Genomic DNA, 21,160 nt, shown 5'->3' with positions numbered 1-21,160 from the left:
GCACTGCTGAGGCAGGGCCATGGCCAGTAATACCTGGGCAGGGCATGCTGAGGGTATTCATACCCACAATGGAACCTTACCAAACATCTGCCAAGGAGTAAAACCCTAGATTGAAAATGGAGCTTTGTGAAATGACCCCTAAGCTTTGGCATGCTTACCATCCTTTCTGGGATATAACGAGGAAAATAAAATCTTCTCCTCTGGAGTTGTGGACAATATTTCCTGATTTGGAAGATTAAGTGGATCCAGTGTAAAACTGCTATCTGTTGGCAAGTTTAAACCCTGACAGAGGGCAGAATGGGAGAAAGGGTAGAGACAGGGATCATGTTTGCAATGCTGCGAATGCGTTGTCACTAAGTATGCCTATTCTCACCTCCATAACATCAGCAGACTGCACTGCCCCCAACTCAGCCCACTTGCTGCTGAATCCCTCATGCATGCCTTTGTTCCCCCTAGACTTGACGACTCCAATGCATTCCTAATCAGCCTCCTACATTGTAGCCTTCATAAATTTGAGGTGATCCAAAACTCTGCTGCCTATATACTTACCTGCACCAAGTTCCGTTCACCTATCACCCCTCTGTTTGCTGACCTGCATTGATCCCTGGCTAAGGCTCGATTTTGAAATTTTCATTCTTGCTTTCAAATCTCTCCATGACCTTTCCGTAATGTCCTCCAGCTCTGTAACACTCCAAGAAATCTGTGCTCATCTAACTCTGGCCTCTTCAGCATCCCTGATTTTAATTGCCCCACTATTGGTGGCTGTGCCTTCATCTGTATAGCCCTTAGCTCTGAAATTCCCTCCTTAAACCATTATGTCTCTCTGTCACTCTTTCCTTCTTTAAAATGCAAAGCCTACATCTTAGACCAAGCCTTTAATTCAAGCCCCCTAATATCTCCTTATCTGGCTTGGTGTCAAATTCTGTTTTTTCCTGCGAAATGCCTTGGAGCACTCCACTATATAAATGCAAGTTGTTGTTGTTTTTGTAGATGTGCTTAAAATATCCCGACCTCCTGATCGGTTGCACCTTCTTTTAAGGCATACAATGCATGCAACCCAACAGAAAAAAAAATGACTGATCCCAGCTGAATAGCACGGATGTTCGTATTCAGTAAGTGTGGGCTTTCAAAGGAGTTGGACACAGAGCTGGATCTAGAAGTGAATTTTAACAGCCCTGTCCCCATATTATGTTTTCAGGCCATTTTTGAAACTTTGTCCTGCTGCTTTTTGGTGTTGTTTTTTGCTGTTCTCGCTAAGGTAATCAGGACTTTCTGCATTTGCAGAACAGGCATTTTGTTCTGACAAATATTTACTTCTTAGCAATTTTACCAATCCAATATCTTCACACCACAAACAGAGAAGTGATGAGTGAAATGCAACATGGTGACAAAATTAGGCTCTGTGCAATGAGGGCAGAACATCACTGTCCCCTACCCCTGATGATATTGAAACTCGTCAGTATTCATTTTCAGGGGTGCAGGTAGTGATGCTGTTGAAACATATGCTTGAACAGGATGTCCTGAGGCAGGCCCAAAATTGACCATGGGCCTCATTAATATTAACTGAGCAAAATACCAGCTCAATGAGCTTCATTAGAAGTAGGAGCAGGAGTCTGCAATACAGCCCCTTGAGCTTGCTCCGTCATTAAATAAGATCATGGATGAACTTCGATATCAACTCCACTTCCCGACCCTCCCTGTAATCCTTGATTCCCTTAAAGTCCAAAAATGTATTGCGCTCAGAAAATACCCTATACCTGTACATACACAATCCTCCGAGGTAGAGAATTCCAAAGATTCTCCTACCTCTGTGAAGAAATATTTTGTCATCTCTGTCCTAAATAGCTGACCGCTTTTTCTGAAATGATGTCCCTATTTATACACTCTCCAGGCAGGAGAAACAGCCTGTCAATATCCACCTTGCCAAGGCCTCTCAGAATCTTGCACTTATAAGTGAAAAATCACTCTCATACTTCTAAACTCCAGCCTATTCTACATCATCTGTTCTTAAAGTGTAACGCCTGTCATGAAAACATGTCGAATAAAGACTTGACATCCAATGGTTGGAAACCTGAATTGAACTTTTAAAAGCAAAGGCTTTTTAAACAAAAAGACTAAAGGTGACTTGAGATTGCAGCTAAAGAGAGCTACCCCTAAATTGCATCATTGTACATTCCACATTCCACTCCATTGGAATTGGGACAGTAATCACTTGAAGTATTCAACTGGTGGAGATGAACCATTAAGCCTGATCACTTGGAAAATAGGCCCCTACCCAAGAGGCAGCCCTTGAACTCAATTTCTTGAACAAAGGGACCCTTATTGTGAGAGGGGCTTTCCCAGGCATGACCTGATTAAAGTTGCAAGGCAAAAATACTAGTGACAACCACGCTTGAATCACTGGATGATGGCAATGGGACAGGCCTACCCTTTGTGTATTTTAAGCTTCTGCTTTCTCTGCATTAAGAGGACAAGCATGAGACACTGATGAGAGAAGATCCAAGTGTGGTCCCGCCTTCTTCCCCCTCTCCAACCACATTGCAAGCTTAGAACCCTGTTTGCTGACCATTACCATCCAGGGATATGCCCGCTGCAGACAGAGACTTCTTAAAATAATTCAATCCAGCAATACCACCTCCAGAGGAACAGCCAAATCAGCCATCTACATTTTAAAATCTGAAGCATCGGGATCACCAAAGGAAAGTTGCGAAGTCTCCAAATTCAGCCTGAAGCCAGCTGAGTCACTAAACTACAGACTGTATATTCCTTTTATTCTCATGGACTCGAATTTGACAAGCCTATCCCTCCCCATTCTGTAATCTATTTCTGTGTGTATGTGAGACCTTTAAGTGTGTGTGTGTGTGTGTGTGTGCACGCATGTGCATGTGTGTGTGTAAGTTAAAACATATTTTATTATTTTTTCGTTTAAGTATAATAAAGCTAACCTCTTTCTTTGTTAAACTCAAGAAAACCTGTCCGTTTGGTTCTTTTCTGATCATAGCACGTAAAGAGTTAAGTACTCACTAAATTGGCAAGTGTATCCTTGCCAAAACAAAAAAACCTGTTGCGCTCGCCTGATCGTAGCACTCCCTCAGCTCAGGAATCAATCTAGTGAACATTCATTGCAACCTTTCTAAGACAAGAATATACTTCCTTAGGTATGGCATCCAAAGTTGTACCCATATCCTCCAGATGCGGTCTCACCAATTGCAACAGTATGTTTTTTTTTGCTTACTGTACAGGTACCTGCACATTAACTTTCTGCATTGTGTGTACCTGAATTTCAAAATTCCTCTGAATTCCAAGATTCCTCTGAGCACCAACATTAAATAGTTCCTCAACATTTTAAAAAAATCTGATCTTCTATTCTTCCTCCCAAAATGAATAACCTCACACTTTACACATTATATTTCATCTGCCAAGTTCTTTTCCAATCATTTAACCTATTTGTATACCTTTTAGATTCCTTGGGGGTGATTTTCACTGACAAAGGAAAGGTGGGTTTAGGTGTGTGTGGGGAGTTAAATCCCCTGAAAATGATGTTGGACCAAGGTACCAACACCATGATGCCCACTTTCAGGTTTCACCCGGGCATGTTTGAAGGTGGGTGGGGAATGTCCTTGGAGCTGTTTGCTAAGCCATTTAAGTATTCCAATAGGTAATTAAGTACCATTTTAACCAGCCATTCAGGCTTTAGCAACCAGTACATTTATTTTGCAAGCTTTCAGCATCTTGCTAGCATCAACCAGGTGAGTGCACAGTAGAGAGTGCTTCTTCAGTGAAATTGAGAGGCTGGGAAGCCTTCAAATAATGAAACCAAAGAGCTGCAGCCATGCCTAGGTGAAAGGTTGAAACAAAAACAAAAATAGCTGGAAAAACTCAGCAGCTGACGGTATCTGCAGAGAGGAACACAATTAACATGCTAACAAGAGGAACTCGTCATCCGGACTTGAACCGTTAGCTGTGTTCCTCTCTGCAGATGCTGTCAGACCTGCTGAGTTTTTCCAGCTATTTTTGCTTTTGTTTCAGATTTCCAGCATCCGCAGTATTTTGTTTTTAACCTAGGTGAAAGGGTGTTGCTTAGAGCATTCCTTCTCAGAGAGCGCTTTCACTGCTTGCTGTCTCCCAGGCACTATTTGTCATGGCTCTGTCCAAACATTACTTGGTGTTGCTTTATCCAGGCATTACCTGTCTTTCACTTCACTCACCTTCAGCTGCATTTCCCTTTTGGCAGCCTTCGCTATGGCATGGGAGCAGGTTATTCAGCTCTATCTTGCAACTCTGAGGAGGAATATGAGGGGCAGTTAAACTACTGGCAACACCAGCACCAGCAGCGACACCAGCTGCTTTCTCCTCAGTCGCATACTACTCTATAGGGCAGAGGGGTGGATACAGAGATCCAGCAGGTGAGCCCCCTGACACAGAGTTTATAGGCAGGGTCAACTCTTTCAATGTTCCTGAGAACCAGCACCTGAGGGTCTCATGGCAGGTTACTGCTGACATCTGCAGCCTCCTGGAACAAGACCTCTTTCCGAGTAGAGTAGGTAGGCATTGGCAATGGCCAACAAGTTGTCTGTTGCGCGAGGGCCCCACCAAATTTGGGTCTCTGCCTTTTGCCAAGTTGTGTGTTCTCTTCTCCTGTAAGGAGAGAAAACAGAGAAGTGTGAGTGGTTTGTGTGAGAGAAAAGTAGGAAGCATTTGTGGAGGGTGACTTTGAGGCTTGGGTGTGAGAGGGCAATAGGCTTAGGGTGAATGTGAATGTTGGCTGTTTGGATGGGAGTGTGAGGTGTCTGCAGAATGAGGAATACGTACAGCTGCATGGCGAGTTGTCCTGAGGAGTTTTGTGTAGGAGAATACTGGGCAAGTCAGCGTGTTGGAAGTAACATGCAAAGTGTTATATCATCCAAATTTTCTGCTCTCTGGAAGTCCTATGTCCAAGTTGGAGACAGCACACTTCTGCTGCCGACTTCCTAGGCCTCCTCTCCATTCTTATGGTTACTACAGCCTCAAACATACATGCAGAATGGAGCCTTCCTGATCCCTGTGGGGGAATTGAAATCCTTTCTTTGATAATTCAGCGCGTGTTTCTGCCCACCTCCTTTGATTGGTCAGGGAACCTGGAGGGGGGACACAGATGTCATGGCTCAGTTAAAGAGCCACAGCGAAGCCTGCAGATGAGTTCGATAGGTTTCTAACCTGTTACCAGTCCCAGCTTTTCACAGGTTGTTTAAAACCAACAAACACCAACAGCCTATATATCCTGGTGGGTATCGCTCCCCCTGATATAAGAAGAACGGTAGCCAGCAAGAAAGAGCGACTCCGTCAAACATCAGATGAGAGGCACCCTCTACATAGTCATACACCTACACCCAGCTGCCTAAAGTCAAGGAAGAGCTTCATGAATAGTGTTGTTCCATTACAATCAACCCCATCTGAAGCCCGCATCGCTTTGTGGAAAGACCAGCTCGCCAGTCTCGAACAACCTCCAGCGATGGAAATTCTACCAGATGAAAGCCTTCCCCCAGGAGCTAATTGCATCAGGGCAACCTGGAAGTGCCTTAACAGACTTAGGACTGGTGTAGTTCATTCAAAGGTGTCACTAAGCAAATGGGGATATACAACCTGCCCGACAACTTGTGAATGTGGAACTGAGCCACAGACTATGCAACATCTCCTGCAATGCCTATCGCTAGAGGAACCCTGCACTGTTGTACATCTTGCCGAATTCAACAACAAGGCGCAAAAATGTGTCCAGTTCTGGCTGGGCCATGTACAAACTGTCCGTGGACACGATAAGAAGAAGAGCAGGGAATAAGTATGGAAAGTTCTGCCTTTGTGTCCTCCTTACGTGCTACTTTCTCAGAAAACCTGGATAGATTACAGTGAGTCCTTTCAGCTATGTCATTAGATTGTCAAAAGCAGAGGCTCAATTACTGATGCCTGAGGCACCCAACTAGCCTGCCTCCCTGAAAATTACCCGTTTATCGCTACTGTCTTCTTTTCTTCTCTATCCACACTAATATATTGCCCCAATCCTTTGGGCCTTTACCTGTGTAAGACCTGTCATGCGGCACCCTATTGAATGTCCTTTGAAAATCCAAATACACTAATTCCTGTTTATTTACCTTGCTAGTTATATTCTTTAAAAACTCAATTAAACTTGTCAAATACAATTTTCCCTTCATAAAACTAAGTTGATTTTGCCTAATTAAATTATGATTTTCTAAATGCCCTAATCTTACTTCCATAAAAATGGATCCCAGCATTTTCTTGTTGACCGTTATCAGGCTAACTGGTCCAATGTTCCCTGTTATCTCTTTCCATCATTCTTAAATAGCAATGTTGCATTTGCCGATTTCCAATCCACTGGGACCGTTCCAGAATAGAGGGAATTTTGGAAGATCACAATCAGTTCATTATTGTAAAACCCTAGGATGTAGGTCATCAGGTCCAGGGGATTTGCAGACTTTCAGTTCCAGCAATTTCTCTGTTTTTTTTTTATCAATATTAATGACTTTATGTTTCCCAATCTCATTAGGCCTTTAGTTCCCCATTATTTCTGGTTTGTATGTTTTTCACTGCAAAAACAGATTTTAAAAAAATGTTTAATATCTCTGCGATTTCCTCATTCCCCATTGTGATTTATCCTTTCTCAGCCTCTGAGGGATCCATGTTTGCTATCACTGCCTCTTCCTTTTTATATACTTACAATCTGGTTTTATATTTCCTGCTTGTTTACTCTTATATTCTATCTTCTCCTTTGATAGATTTTTTTGCATCATCCTTTTCTGGTTAATAAAACTCTCCCAAACTTCAGGTGTACTAGTCTTTTTGGTAACATTATAAAGCTCATCTTTTAATCCAATACTGCCCTTAATCTGTTTAGTTAGTTATGGATGGATCACTTCTCCTGTGAATTTATTTTTATTTTAATAAAACGCATATTCATTGAGAATAATGAAATATTCCTTCAAATGTTCGCAATTGCTTATCTATCGTCACACCTTTTAATCCAATTCTACAAACTACCTTAGGTATCAGAGAAAATTTTGTTGTGTAATTGGCTCTAAGCTTAATGCTCTAGTTGCTGACTTAAGTATTTCATTCTGGAACTCAGTGTGAAATTATATTTTATTATGACCACTCTTCACCAGAAGATTCCATACTATGAGATTATTAATTAACTGTGCCACATTACACAAGATAAGATCTAAAATAGGCTCTTCCCTGATTGGTTCCATGATGTACTGATTTAAAAAACTGTTTAAAATGCATTCCATGAACTCGTCCTCTAAACTACTTTTGCCAATTTGATTTGCCCAATCTATATGGAGATTAAAGTCTCCCACAACTGTTGCTTCACCTTTGCGACAAACTCCTCTTATTTCTGGTTAATACTCTGTCCAATTGCTACTATTTTATTAAAAGACTTGTAAACTACTACCACAAATATTTTCTCAGGCTCAGCACTCTCACCTTTGAGTCAGAAGCTTGTGGTTTCAAGTACTACTTCAGAACATGAGCACTAAATCAAAGCTGCCACTCCAGTGCTGTACTGAGAGATTGCTACATTGTCAGAGATGCTGCCTTTTGGATGGAAAGTTAAACTAAGGCGCTCCATCTATCCTCTCAGGTGGATGCAAAGGATCATTAGCACTATTTGGGAGAAGAGCTGGGGAATTATTCCTAGGGCAGAATTATCCCCCCGTTGGTGGGGGGGGGAAGCTTAGGAGCAGGCGCGTGAAGGCATGCCTCCGATTGGTGCCCCCAGTTGGGGGTGCCCCGCCGTTTTACATGGCTGGGCCAATTAAGGTCCGTCCAGCATGACATCCGTCAGGAAGGGCTATGTGCTCCCTGTGTAGGCAGGGGGTGGGGGGGATTCCCTGAGCTGGGAGTGCGCTCTTTTGCACATGTGCTGAGGCTAAGTGCTGCCTCAGGGAGATTGGCTCCTGTGTAAAAAAAATTTAAAAACAGAACAGATAAATTTCCCTGACATGTCTCCTCATGTGACACAGTCACGTGAGTTGGGACATGTCCATCACTTTCATTGACACTTATGTTAAAAATTTAAAAACCTACATGAAACCTCATCCCGCCTGTGGATGAGGTTTCATGCTTTTTCTTAAGCCTGCTAGGGCTCCTGGCCTGCCCACCAACCTTAAGGTTGGACGGACAGGTCCATTAGTCGCTTTAACTACTTTGTCAATGACCTCAATTGGCCATTGACAGATCGGAGGGTGCACAGCTGATCCTACTGAGCCCCCACCGACCTGAAAATTGAGATGAGGCGGGGTGATGTCGGGATTTCTGCCCGATGTCATCCCACGTCATTTTATGTGTCGGCGAGCGGGTCCCGTCCTCTACTTGCCAACCAGGAAATCCTGGCCCTAGTGTCTTGGTCAAAATTTATTCCTGAATCAACATCACTAAAGCACAGATTATCTGGTGCTTATCACATTTCTGTTTGTGGGAACTTGCTGTGTGTAAATTGGCTGCTATGTTTTCAACGTTACATTGGTGACTACACTTCAAAACCACTTCATTGGCTAGAATGTTGTAATCCTTCCTCTCTCCCTCTATTCCTTCCTCTTGTTATTTTTCATTGCCATCCTGTGTGATTCTACTTCTTGCTCTTCTCAGCTCGGATCTGTTTTTACTATTATCAGGGCTATGTCCCCACCCCCAGGGTTGAATTTATTGGCCTCTTCCACTGCTGTGGGGTGGGGTTGGGGAGGGGGGTTGGCGGGGGGGGGGTGGCATTAATCAGGCAACAGGGTAGCAGTTGGGAACCCTGCCAACTTCCTGCCTCCACCCTGATTATGGCCAAGGTGGGAAGGCCATCCACAGGCCTTCCCAGTCCATTGTCAATTGAAGCCTGTCAGTAGGCAATTAATGCCCACTTAAGGACCTCATCCAACTGCTACTGGTATTAACCCAGCATGTGACCCCATGTGCATCCCTTATTGAAAGCCACTCTTGGGTGAGGTGGTAGCGTAGTGGTATTGTCATTGGACTTGTATTCCCAATACCCAGAGTAATGATCTGGGGACCCGAGTTTGACTCCTGCTATGGCAGATTAATGATGACCATGAAACCACTGTTGATTGTCATAAAGACCCATCTGGTCCATTAATATCCTTTAGGGAAGGAAATCCACCAGGCCTGGCTTACATGTGACTCCAGACTCATAGCAATGTGGTTGACCCTTAAATGCCCTCCGATATGGCTAGCAAGCCACTCAGTTGCATCAAACCACTAAAAAGGCTCAAAGAAATGAAACTGGATGGACGACCGGGCATCGACCTAGGTACCGGAAAGGACAACAGCAAACCCAGCTCTGTCAATCCTTCAAAGTCCTACTTACTAACATCTGGGGGCTAATGCCAAAATTGGGAGAGCTGTCTCACAGGCTAGGCAAGCAACAGCTCGACACAGTCATCCTCACGGAATCATCCCTTACAGATAAATTCCCAGACACCACCATCACTATCCCTGGGTATGTCCTGTCCCACCAGCAAGACAGACCCAGCAGAGGTGGTGGCACAGTGGTATACAGTCAGGAGAGAGTTGCCCTGGGAGTCCTCAACATCAGCTCTGGACCCCATGAAGTCTTATGGCATCAGGTTAAACATGGGCAAGGATGCCTCCTGCTGATTACCACATACAGCCCTTCCTCAGCTGATGGATCAGTGCTCCTTCATGTTGAACATCACTTGGAGGAAGCACTGAGGATGGCGAGGGCACAGAATGTACTCTGGGTGGGGGTTTCAATGTCCATCACCAAGAGCAGCTCGGTAACACCACTGCTGGCTGAGTCCTAAAGGACACAGCTGCTAGACTGGGTGGCAGAAGGTGGGGGAACCAATGAGAAGGAAAAACATACTTGACTCCATCCTCACCAACCTTCCTGCCGCAGATGCACCTGTCCATGACAGCATTGGTAGGAGGGACCACCACACAGTCCTTGTGAAGACAAGTCCCGCTTCACATTGAGGATAGCCTCCATCGTTTTGTGTGGCATTATTACTGTGCTAAATGGGAGAGATTTCGAACAGATCTAGCAACTCAAAATTGGGCAACCATGAAGCACTGTGGGCCATCAGCAGCAGCTGAATTGCACTCAACCACAACCTGTAACCCCATGGCCCAGCATATCCACCACTCTATCATTACCACCAAGCCAGGGGATCAACCCTGGATCAATGAAGAGTGCAGGAGGGCATGCCAGGAGCAGCACTAGGCATACCTAAAAATGAGGTGTCAACCTGGTGAAGTTAGAACGCAGAACTACTTGTGTGCCAAATAGCATAAGCAGCAAATGATTAACAGAGCTAAGCAATTCCACAGCCAACAGATCACAACTAAGCTCTGCAGTCCTGCCACATCCAGCCGTGAATAGTGGTGGACAAATCCAATCTGGCTAATTACCTCCCCATCAATCTACCTTCAATCATCAGTAAAGTGATGGAAGGGGTCATCTACAGTGCTAGCAAGTAGTGCTTAGCTGTGACCCGCTCACTGATGCTCAGCTTCAGTTCCGCCAGAGCCACTCAGCTCCTGACCTCATTACATCCTTACTGCGTCACCCCCACCCCACCTCTGCACAACCTCCCCTACCATCACGCAACTGTGGCCTGAGATCCAGGGTGTCATACCAGTAGCAACCAGTGCCTCCCCAGCAGCTTTGCTGTTCGATAGAGCTGCCAGCCTTTGATTGGTGGGCAGCTCTCAGCAGGCGGGATCTCCACCCCTTGTGTTCTTGATTCTGTGAAAGGCTCACTGCTAACCAGTTAAGTGGCCCAGTGACACTTAATGTGGTGGGCCTTCCTGAACAAGGTAATACAGTGCTCTTGCCTGCTCTTCAGCTGGCAGCTGAGAGCCCCATCACTCCAGAAGATTCCAGCCCCAGTCTAAATTTTCACTTTGCCTGTCTTTTCCAAGTGCCAAGAGCCTTGTAATGTTTAGTTTCCAACTTGGGACATCATGCAAGGATATCTCAATAATAGCTATTAGACCAGACCCACATATCTCTATGGGTATCATTAATCTGTCTATTTTGTTATGAGTGCCTTGTGATCATATAAAGCACCTTTAATTTTAACTTTTTACATTTTTCCCTGATTTGACGATAGTAATCGATGCATTACCACCATTAAACTCTCTGTCCCGTCCTGTCACAGTCCGTTTATCTTTACCTGAGTTGCTACGTTGCTTGATGGCCTTTGACTGTCTCTTTCGATACATACATCCCATCTCATCTGAAACCTCCACTAACCACTTCACACTATCTACAGATTCACCAGGATAATGGTCCCAGCCTGGTTTAAATGGACTTTCACAGGCAGCCCACCCATTTGAAGAAAACCAATATCCAGTATCCTGCCTCTTCATCAGTGGCCTGATGGTAAACTGCTGGGGATGGGTGGAACAACATCATGGAAGGTAAGATGATTGAGATATTGAAGAGTCCTTTTCTTGCCCTGAATTCATGGAAACTATAATATAAATCCTTTTGTAAAGGCTTACTTTATGTTGGCAGCTGCTGCTGAAGAATCGAGAGGGGCTATGTTTGCACCTGGTCAGCATTATCCAATTTCCCAGAAGGATCCTAAAATAGATGTTAGACTCCTAATTTACAGATGGTAGACCCCAGGGATGCCTGAAAAATGACCTTATTCAGCTTTCAGGCATTCTTAAGAGTGCTGGACATGGCTCCTGAAACAGGGCATTTTTGCAGCTATTCCGTGTACCTGTTATAAACACTGGGTTCAATCTCTACCCCTTTGCTTTTTGAACATAGGAAGGGTAATTGTCCCTAACTAACATTGACTAGTCTGGAACACACTGAAGAAAGATAAAGCTGTAGTGATGGGATGCATCAATGAGCTAAAAAATTACACCCAAAGGATCAGAGAAATGGCTGTGAATTTCAGCATGCCTGATTCAAGGTGCCCCTAATTCTCCAATCTATGTTCCTATTCAGTGAACTGTAATTTGAAACAGAACTTTTGAAAATTTATTCCTACTTATAGCAAAGTTTTGTCTGTGAATACGTATTTAATGTCTGTATTGAAAATTTTACTTCCAATAGTAAATAGAGGAAATCACCCCCCTCGATTCCTCTATAAAGGGGCAAATAACAATGACACAAAAATAAATTGATGACTGTGTCGGTGCTGTTTACTGCTCTCAGCCTGAACTGGAAAATTTCATTGCCTTTACTTCCAGTTTCCATCCTTCTCTCACCTTCATATGATCCATCTCTGACTCTTCCCTTCCCTTCCTTAGCTTTTCTGCCTCCCTTTCTGGAGATAGGCTATCAACAAATATTCACTATAAGCCAACTAACTCCCACAGGTTTATAAGATAATAATATGTTGGGACTGTAGCTTTAAATTTAGGGTAAAGGAATAGGGTCATTTGACCTGTTCTGCAGTCTGCCTGACAGGAAGCCTGGATGGTTTGATTGTTAGAGATCAAAGGGAGACTTAGATTGCTTTACTGAGAATGGCAACAGTGGGCATCACTGGCTAAGCAGCATTTATTGCCCATCCCTAATTGCTCTTGTTCAGAGGGCATTTTTTTTAAAGAGTTGACCACATTGCTGTAGGTCTGGAGTCACATGTAGGCCAGACCAGGTGAGAATGGCAGATTTCCTCCCCCAAAGTACATCAGTGGACCAGATGGGTTTTTACAACAATCAACAATGGTTTCATGGTCATTATTAGACTTTTAATTCCAGATATTTACTGAATTGAAATTCCACCATCTATAATAATGGGATTTGAACCCAGGTGCCCAGAAAATTACCCTGAGTCTCTGGGACACAAGTCTAGTGACAATACCACTACACAACCACCTACCCCTGCAGGGGAGTCTGAGTTTCCCAAAGACCCAGAAGGGTGTTGAAGGTACCAGGGTGTAAACAGTTATACTGTAAACAGTCCACTTACTTCTAAGATAAAAGGAAGTTGGGCTCTCAAGGAGATAATTAGCATTTCTACCTAGGTACAAAGTTAATGGGCTGAATTTTACCTCCCGCGGGTGGGCATGCATTGGACCTGATTGGGCATAAAATCACGCGAGAAGATGTCGGGCGAGTGTCCCGATGTCATCTCGCGGTTGCATGATATTTAATTTGGTGGGTGTGCGCAAACGTTGGAAGCATGCCTGTTGACAATTAAGAGGGCAATTAAGCCCATTAATGGCACAGTTGTCTCTGATTTTCCATGGCCCGTCCAACCTTACCATTGGCAGACGGGCGAATCGACCAGGCGGACTTTGCATTTTTCATCATACCTCATCCAAGGGTGAGATAAGGTTTCCGTTGTTAAATAAAATAAAAATAAAACTCTGTGGGCAGTATTTTTTATTATTTATGTGTTCGCGTGCCTGATTGTGATGGTTGGGCAATTTTTTTTCTGACTTTCATAACTTTATTTCATGGTTTTCGGGTCTGTAGCTCCCTGAGGCAGCTCTCCACCTTCAGGGAGTTTTCTCTCAGCACTCACCCGCGCCTGCGGAAACGTCATTGCCCACCCTCCTCCCGCCCCTACCCCAGGAGCACTGAGCTTTTCAGTGCATGTTTCACACTGGCTGGCTGTTAATTGGCTAGCCGGCGTGAAATCGTGGTTGGGGGCTGATGGCTGACAGCGGTTGGTTTCCCGACCACTCCCAGGCCCGCCGATCCTGCCCGCCCACCAAGCTGAATATTCAGGCCAATGTGTTTCACATTGTCATGGGGAACAGGGCAGATGAAGCCATTTTTGGGATCAGGTTACAGGCTGCCATATAACTCAATGAATATCTCAGGCAGACAGCAGTGTTCTGTGTGGTCAGCAGACAGAAGAGGCTGCTTGGCTTTGTGAGCTATCACTGCTGGGTGTGGGAGGGAGATGGTTTCTAGTTGAAAAGACACATCCTGCAGCCATTTAAGGGTTCCAGGACTTTCATCCTGGGATGGCCAGGGGAAAGAAAACATCAGAACAGGCTTTACTGTGGGTGATTGATGTAAGAAACTCTCCAATCCTGAGGAATGCAGTTAGAGGTGATCACTCGGTGAAACGGGGATACAAGAACCCATTGGAAGCTGGGAGCAACTGTAGATGGTTTGCTATAAGTGCTGTGATTCTGTGGGGAGTGTGATTTGTGATAAGTATAAAATGGCAATATTCCTCCCTATAGCTAAAGTATAAGGTGTCTACAAAAATAAAATGGTTCTTATTTGACAGTGCTTTTAATCATTTGTTTTATTCATTTGTTTTAAAATATGAAAGCTTGCCGTGTCATTCTTATAGCTAGTAACAAGAAGTTTGAATCTCTTTTCAAAAGTTATCAGTCTATGGAGATTGGAAAACAGCTACATTGACTGCAATTCCTCACCTTTTTCTTCTTTTAAGGGCACTATTCTATTGTCCCAGTTTCTCCATCTCATTTGAAGCTGTTCTGATTATACAAACTTACATACCACCCCTTTTGACATATCTTCCTTTTTCTTCAACCAAGAATTCCCCTTCACCATGGTTGACAGGATCCTTGACTATGTCCGTTCTATTTCAAGCACTGCTGCTCTCACCTCTTCCTTTCCCTTCCAGAGCCATGATTGGATTTCCCTTGTCATCACCTTCCACCCCACAAGCCTCTGTATTCAATGGATTATCCTCTGCCATTTCCGCAATCTCCATTGTGATGCCACCATCAAACACATCTCCCCCTTCCCGCACCTTTCAGAATCCTGAACAGATTGTTCCCTCTGTGATATGCTGGTCCACTGTTCAACCATCCCCAACACCCTTTGCCCTTCCCATGCACGTGCAGGAGTTGCAGATATTGCACTTGTACCTCCTCTCTTCTCACTATCCAAGGCCCCAAAAACTTCTTCCAGGTGACACTGTGATTTACTTACACTTCTTTCAACTTACTATACTGTATTTGCTGCTCATGTTGTGGTTTCCTTTACACTGGGGAGACTGAACACTGGCTGGATAAATATATTCCATTCATGGAGCAAACATGACACTGAGCTCCCAATCACCTGTGAATTTAATTCTCTCTCTTGCTCCTACTCTGTCCCCTCTGTCCTCTGCCTTCTACACTGCTTTAATGAAGCTCGACATACGCTCAAGGGACAGCGCTGCATCTTTCTGTTTGGCACCATTTAGCCTCCTGAACTCAACATTCAGTTCAACAACTTTCGACTGTAACGTCTGCTCCCATTTCCCTTTTCTTTGCTGGTTTGACCGTTTTATTGTTTCTGTCTTTTTACCTTTATTTTTGCTATTGGACAGCAGCTAAAGATGATCCTGAGCATCACACCTCATCTAGACACATTTTTTGTTCTATTCCTTGCCCAATTCCCACTCACTTTGATCTTGCACCATAAACCTTTTCTGTTTAATTATTTAATCTCTCCTATCTTACACCCAAATTCAGGACTACGTTTTAGTTCTTTTTACCACTTTTTGACTTGCTGAAAATCTATTGGGACAGAACTCCCTTGGAATGCCGATCAGAGTCAGATTGCCACTCCACTCCCACGGGAGAATTTTCCCCACCTCGGGCGGGCTGAGCGGGAGCGGGAGCAGGCGGGTGCGGGTTCGATCGCCGCCAGCAATCGGGTCCGCGCCACTATTTTATGCAATGATGATAAAATGCCCTTTTGAAGGAGCATCCTTCATAACTCCTGTGCATAACGGGAGTGGGGGGCAGTGACAGGCATGCTCAGCCCGCTGGGTCCAAAGGCAACTCGGTGGCTTGTATAAAGGAAGGCCTGGCAGCCTTGGAAAGGCTGCTCACAATGGCTGGGTGAAGGGATCTGCAGAGGGGCAATGGAGGTGACGCATGTCCGGAGGGTAGGCCAGCCGGGCAATGCTGCTCGTTTTTCAGTGCCTAGCTGTCCTCCTGGAGGAGGTGGCAGCTCGGTGGGATGTCCTTCTTCCGAGAGACAGGAGGCAGAGGCCCCCACACCTGGCCAAACATTCCTGGGATGAGGTGGCTGAGAGTGTGAGCTCCCATGATGTGATGTGGCGCACATGGCTCCAGTGTCACAAAAGGTTCAATAATCCCCTCTGCTCGGGAAGGGTGAGTATCATGTTGCATCAAGTCACTTATTGCAGCCGTCACCATTTGCCCCCAACCCCCCGCCAACTCTGAGTACAATAACGGCTTTGAATCCCTCATGGAATGGATCCCTCGCTGGGTGTGACAGCAGAGATTGCCCATGCCCAGTACACCCCGAGAGGATTAAGCTAGGATGGGTTCCACATCGGCAGCATGTATGACGCTGACACCAAGAGTATAGAATGGGGTTGAAAGTCAAGGGTCTGCACCTAGGTGCAGTGCTGGAACTGCGATGCAGGTCGAAGTCAGGGTGCTAACATGCTGGGAGGGGAGCTTCCAGTTGGCAGGGCATCAATCCATCTTCTGGCCTTTGCGCTTCACGTGCTTGTGCCTCCTTGTTTAGCAAAGTGCCACCTTGAGGTGCCACATTTGAAGGAGGCAGCATTTGGGCAATGGGGGTGGGGTGGGCAGCCCTGGCTTCTTTGGGTGAGTGTGCAGCAGCTGCAGGGTGACGAAGAACTGGAGCGTTGCAATGTCCCACTCTGGCTAGGTTGGCAGGGATGCGATGGGAATTCAGGTGCAGGCTGGATTAATCAATGCTCCTCTCTCCTTTTCAGGAGGAGACTGCACACAATGCATCGGAACAAATGCAAACTGGCGGAGGGCAGGCCCAGTTGGTCATCTTTCGAGCAGCAGGCCATGGAGCTGGAGATGTGCCATGCCCCCAGGTCCACCAGTGCTGTTAAGGCTGGGGTGCTGGTATGTTTGACGAGCAGTCAGGTCACCATGTGTGTCACAGAAGCCATGGTGCTGCTGAATGCCCTGTGATTGAACTTAGCAACATGGGTTTACCCTTGATTATTGAAGGATGAGTGCATAATGATTCAGGGGACAGGAATGAAATTTGATATTGTCTGCACTGTAACTAATTAAATGTCCTTTTTCTTTCTTTCAGCATCACTGAAGCAGGGCCGGGAGGAGAAGGCAGAGGGCCCAACTGTCACCCCTGAAGGCCCCAAGCAAATGCATTCACCAGTGTCACATCACATCAGCCAGGCTGGCACCAGTGCAAATACTAGCACCTCAGTGGGAATTAGATCTTCGGCTAGTGTCCCGTTGCACGGCGGTGAGGGCACTTCACACTCGCTTGAGGTGCAGGCAGAGACAGAGAGAGCCCAGGGTGCCGGTAGTCGGAGGACTGCTGGGGACCAGGTACTTGCTCGGTTGGTGGCCAATGATGTGCCTCTGGAATCGTCCGTGAGGCAGCAAATGCTGGAAGTGTAGCAGGGTATGCAGGACAATCTGGCGGAGAAACATGAGGCGCTGCGTGGCAAGGTGCCTGTGCTGGAGGAGTCCACGTGGACCATCACTAATGCAATGAGCCTCATGGCTGAGCCCCATGCTTCTGTGGACAGAGTGGTGACTTTCATGGAGAGGCTCCTCCAGGAGAACAATCAGGTCCTCCTGGGGTTGTGCTCGGACCAGCAAGCCCTCACAGCGGCATTGGCCATAGCTGGTCACAGCCAGTGTGGGAGATGTTCTGGGCACCAAGTATCCCAGCTCGGTGCCCATCCATTTACGGTGAGCAGGGAGGTCCGAAGTGACCTCACATTGGTGCAGCAGCTGCCTGTCGTCTCTGCGGGCTCCTCTCAGGGCACTCCGAATGAGGCAGCAGCTCCTCCGCCCCTCTGCCAGTAACCGTGACATCGGCTGAGGTTGCGGCGACAGGGGAGATGCCAGCTGTGGAACTGACAGCTCCTTCCCAGGCGGGGCAATCAAATGGTCCGTGGGTCAGAGGACGTCTGCCAAGGTCATCGAGGCCAACGGGACAGCACAGTGAGCAGGGTGTCTCAGATGCCAGTGCCAGCAAGGGGACAGCACCTAGATGTAGCACCCGAAAGCGTAAATTTAAGGCACCTTAGGCACACCATGGGTTTCTCACTGTTGCTTTTATGTTGGCCCATAGTACTTAGTCGAAGACTCGGTGTGATGTGCAATGCCGTTTTTGTTTTGCTTTATGAATTTACTTCTGTTTGCACAATAAATTTTGACATGTTGCCATGCCTCAGGGTGATTCCTTTCTTCTGCATGTGTACAGGAGGCCATATGTTATGAGTGAGTTGTTTGACATTGAGCTTTATTGACAAGGACCTTGGTTAATGTTCTGAACCAGACCGATTTAACACTCAGGTATCGAGTGTGGAGCCTGCAGCCCAGACTTGCCCTGGAGGTCCATGTGTGGTGTGTTAGCTGAAGGTTCTTTGGATTAAAGCCCCCCAGGTGTCCCTGCCTCCCTGGAGTATGTCCGGGTCAGCATCTACCCCCTCAGCATCCTCCTGTGCGTACTCATCCTAGGACTCACTGCTGGACTCATCGTGTACAGCCGGAGCAACTGCGTCTACGTCTTCTTCCTCATCCGGAGTGTCGCCCCGTTCCAGCACCAGATTTGTGGAGAGCGCAGCATGTAACCGCTATCAGCGATACACGATCCGGGGGGATACTGGAGTGCACCCCTTGAGTGGTTCAGGCATCGGAAGCACATCTTGAGAAGACCGATGGCTCTCTTCACCACAGCCCTTGTGGAGGTGTGGCTCCTATTGTACCACTGCTCAGCTACTGTTCTTGGATGGCGGAGAGGTATCATGTGCACCTTTTGAGGGGATAGCCCTTGTCACCCAGCAGCCATCCATCCAGCCGGGCTGAAGCACTGAAGAGTCTTGGCAACTGGCAGTGTCTCAGGATGTAGGCATCATGGGAGCTGCCTGGGTATCTTGCACAGACTTGTAGAATCTGCATCCTGTGATCACACACTATCTGTACGTTCATGGAGTGGAAGCCCTTCCTGTTGACAAAGGCACCGGGCTCACCCGCTGGCGCCTTGATGGCCACATGTGTACAGTCTATTGCACCCTGGACACGGGGGAAGCCAGCAATGGCTGCGCAGCCTCTGGCTCGCTCTGTCTGACTGGCATCGTCCGAGCGGTAGTGGATGAAAGTCAATGCACACCTGAACAGAGCATCTGTGACCTACTTGACACAAGTGTGGACAGCTTTTCGGGAGACTCCACAGAGATCACCCACCGACCCCTGGAAAGAGGTGGAGGCATAGGAGCTGAGGGCAGCTGTGACCTTCAAGCTACTGGCATGGGGTGCCCACCCACAGTTTGCGGAAATCTCAGGGCCTATCGTCAGACAGATGGAGGCAACTGCTTCTGTTGAGAGATGGAGCCTCCTTCGGCACTGGATCTCAGACATATTGAGGTAGCTGCTTCACTGCCTGTAAACACTGGCTGCAGGATATTGGTGTTTTCTGCAGCCCCTTCTGCCTTGGACTTCCTGTTGGCCTTGTGCCCCTTGTGCCTGCACCTCTCCTCCCAAAGGTAGCTCCCCTGGAGGCTGAATGTGGACTGTTGGCCTCCTCCTCCTTCTGGTCTGCCCTTCCCTCTCAGAGGAGGTGCCTCCAGTGGAGAGAAGAACTCCCATTCCCAGGCTAAGGGAAGGCTTCCTGAAGGCTGCAGGCCTCAGAAATGATTTCTACTGTAGAGTCCTGACCAAGGCTTTTCTCCTGTCCTAGCAGCTGGAGTGAGTTGTTTAGTCTTCCTGCTCACTCAGACCAAGTAAAAGTTGCTTTCACACTTAAATCCCTCAAACATCACATTGCGATCCCACTCACTCCTCTTATCCTGCCTGCGGAAGAGGTTAATACAAATGTCTCCTACCCGCCTGCCCATTGCGCCCATGCGCCGAACCGAAGATTGCATGGGCGCTGCAAAATTGCCGTCGGTTGGCACCTGAAAGGCCATAAATGGCCAGTTAATTAAAGGTGGGCACGCATCGGAGATCATGAAGATCGCACGGGCTGCGAAAAATCGAGATCAAGTGATGCCTCAAGGGCCTTAACTGGCCCGTTAATTGGTGGCGGGCACGCTACCGAACTTTTAGCACCCGCCTTCCCAAATATCGCGATGGCGCGCGGTGATGTAGGGATGCTCGCCTGATGTCGCCGCGTGTCATTTTACCCGCGGCTGTTCGGGGCCCCACCCTCGCACACCAGCCAGAAAATTCTGGCCTTGGTTTTTTTATCACAAAATTTTTTCAATCCTGTCTTCTCACTCAGGGCGTTTGAGACCCAGGCAGTGCAACGTGTCCATGGGGCCGAGGGTCAAGTGCAGCTCTGTCGTATGTAAGGAGGCCCCACCCCCTTTTTATGGTGCAAGCTGCCGTAAACCAGGTAAGTTAAAGATGCAGCCAAGGTTAAAGGTCCTTGACAGGAAAGGGAGAAGGTAAGTGGCTAGGGTTTGGTGGGGGGTCGGTGGATATGGATTTTAGGGGTGTGTCGGGTTGGGTTGTGTCTCAGGGGCAATTGGGTCGGGCCCCTGGAGGGTCAGGACAGGTCTCGGGGGTTGGGGTGAAGGGTTGTGTCAGGCCTTGGGTGGAGTTGGGTTGAGAATTGGGCCTGACGGTGGGGGTGCATGGAGGGGGTGAGAGAGTTGGGCCTGTCGGGGGGAGAGAAGAGTCCTGCTGGGGTGGGGGGGGGGGTTTAGGCGGTGGAGGTATGGGGGAGACTCCTAGGGTGTCGGTAGGGTGAGGGAGTACCATGGCGGGCGTAGTCAGGGGGTGGGGAGAAGTCCCCTGGGGGTTCGGGGGTATGGGGGTAGTCCTGTGGGGGTTTGGTGTGGGTCTGTGCAACAGTTACCCAGGAGTTAGAAGAGGTTTTAATTCTTCTAACTTTTTCTGGGTAACAATTGATGTAACCCAGTCGGCACCATCCGAAGTTTGTAACTGAAATAACATTTTTAGGTGGTTCCCAGTGCAGGGCAATTGCCCAGGGGAGGCTTACATTTCTGGTCAATTGCCATGCAAGCCCTTACCTGTGAAGTTCTGGGGAGCGGGATGAGTGAGGAGGGGATTGTGTTCCCCAGTGCATCTTTTGGGTACACCCCACAATACCACACCCTGGAAGTTACGGGCCATTATATTTCTAACTTTTCCAAGGGCAGAATGTTGAGCTCGGTGGGCAGGCGCATGCCTGACCCGGCTGAGTATAAAATGACACGCGATGATGTCAGGCGAGCGTCCTGATGTCATCACTAGTCCCGAG

Source organism: Carcharodon carcharias, chromosome 1 (genome assembly GCF_017639515.1).
Source record: "Carcharodon carcharias isolate sCarCar2 chromosome 1, sCarCar2.pri, whole genome shotgun sequence".
In the NCBI taxonomy this organism is placed as follows: domain Eukaryota; kingdom Metazoa; phylum Chordata; class Chondrichthyes; order Lamniformes; family Lamnidae; genus Carcharodon; species Carcharodon carcharias.
Note: the sequence above shows the minus strand (reverse complement) of the source record.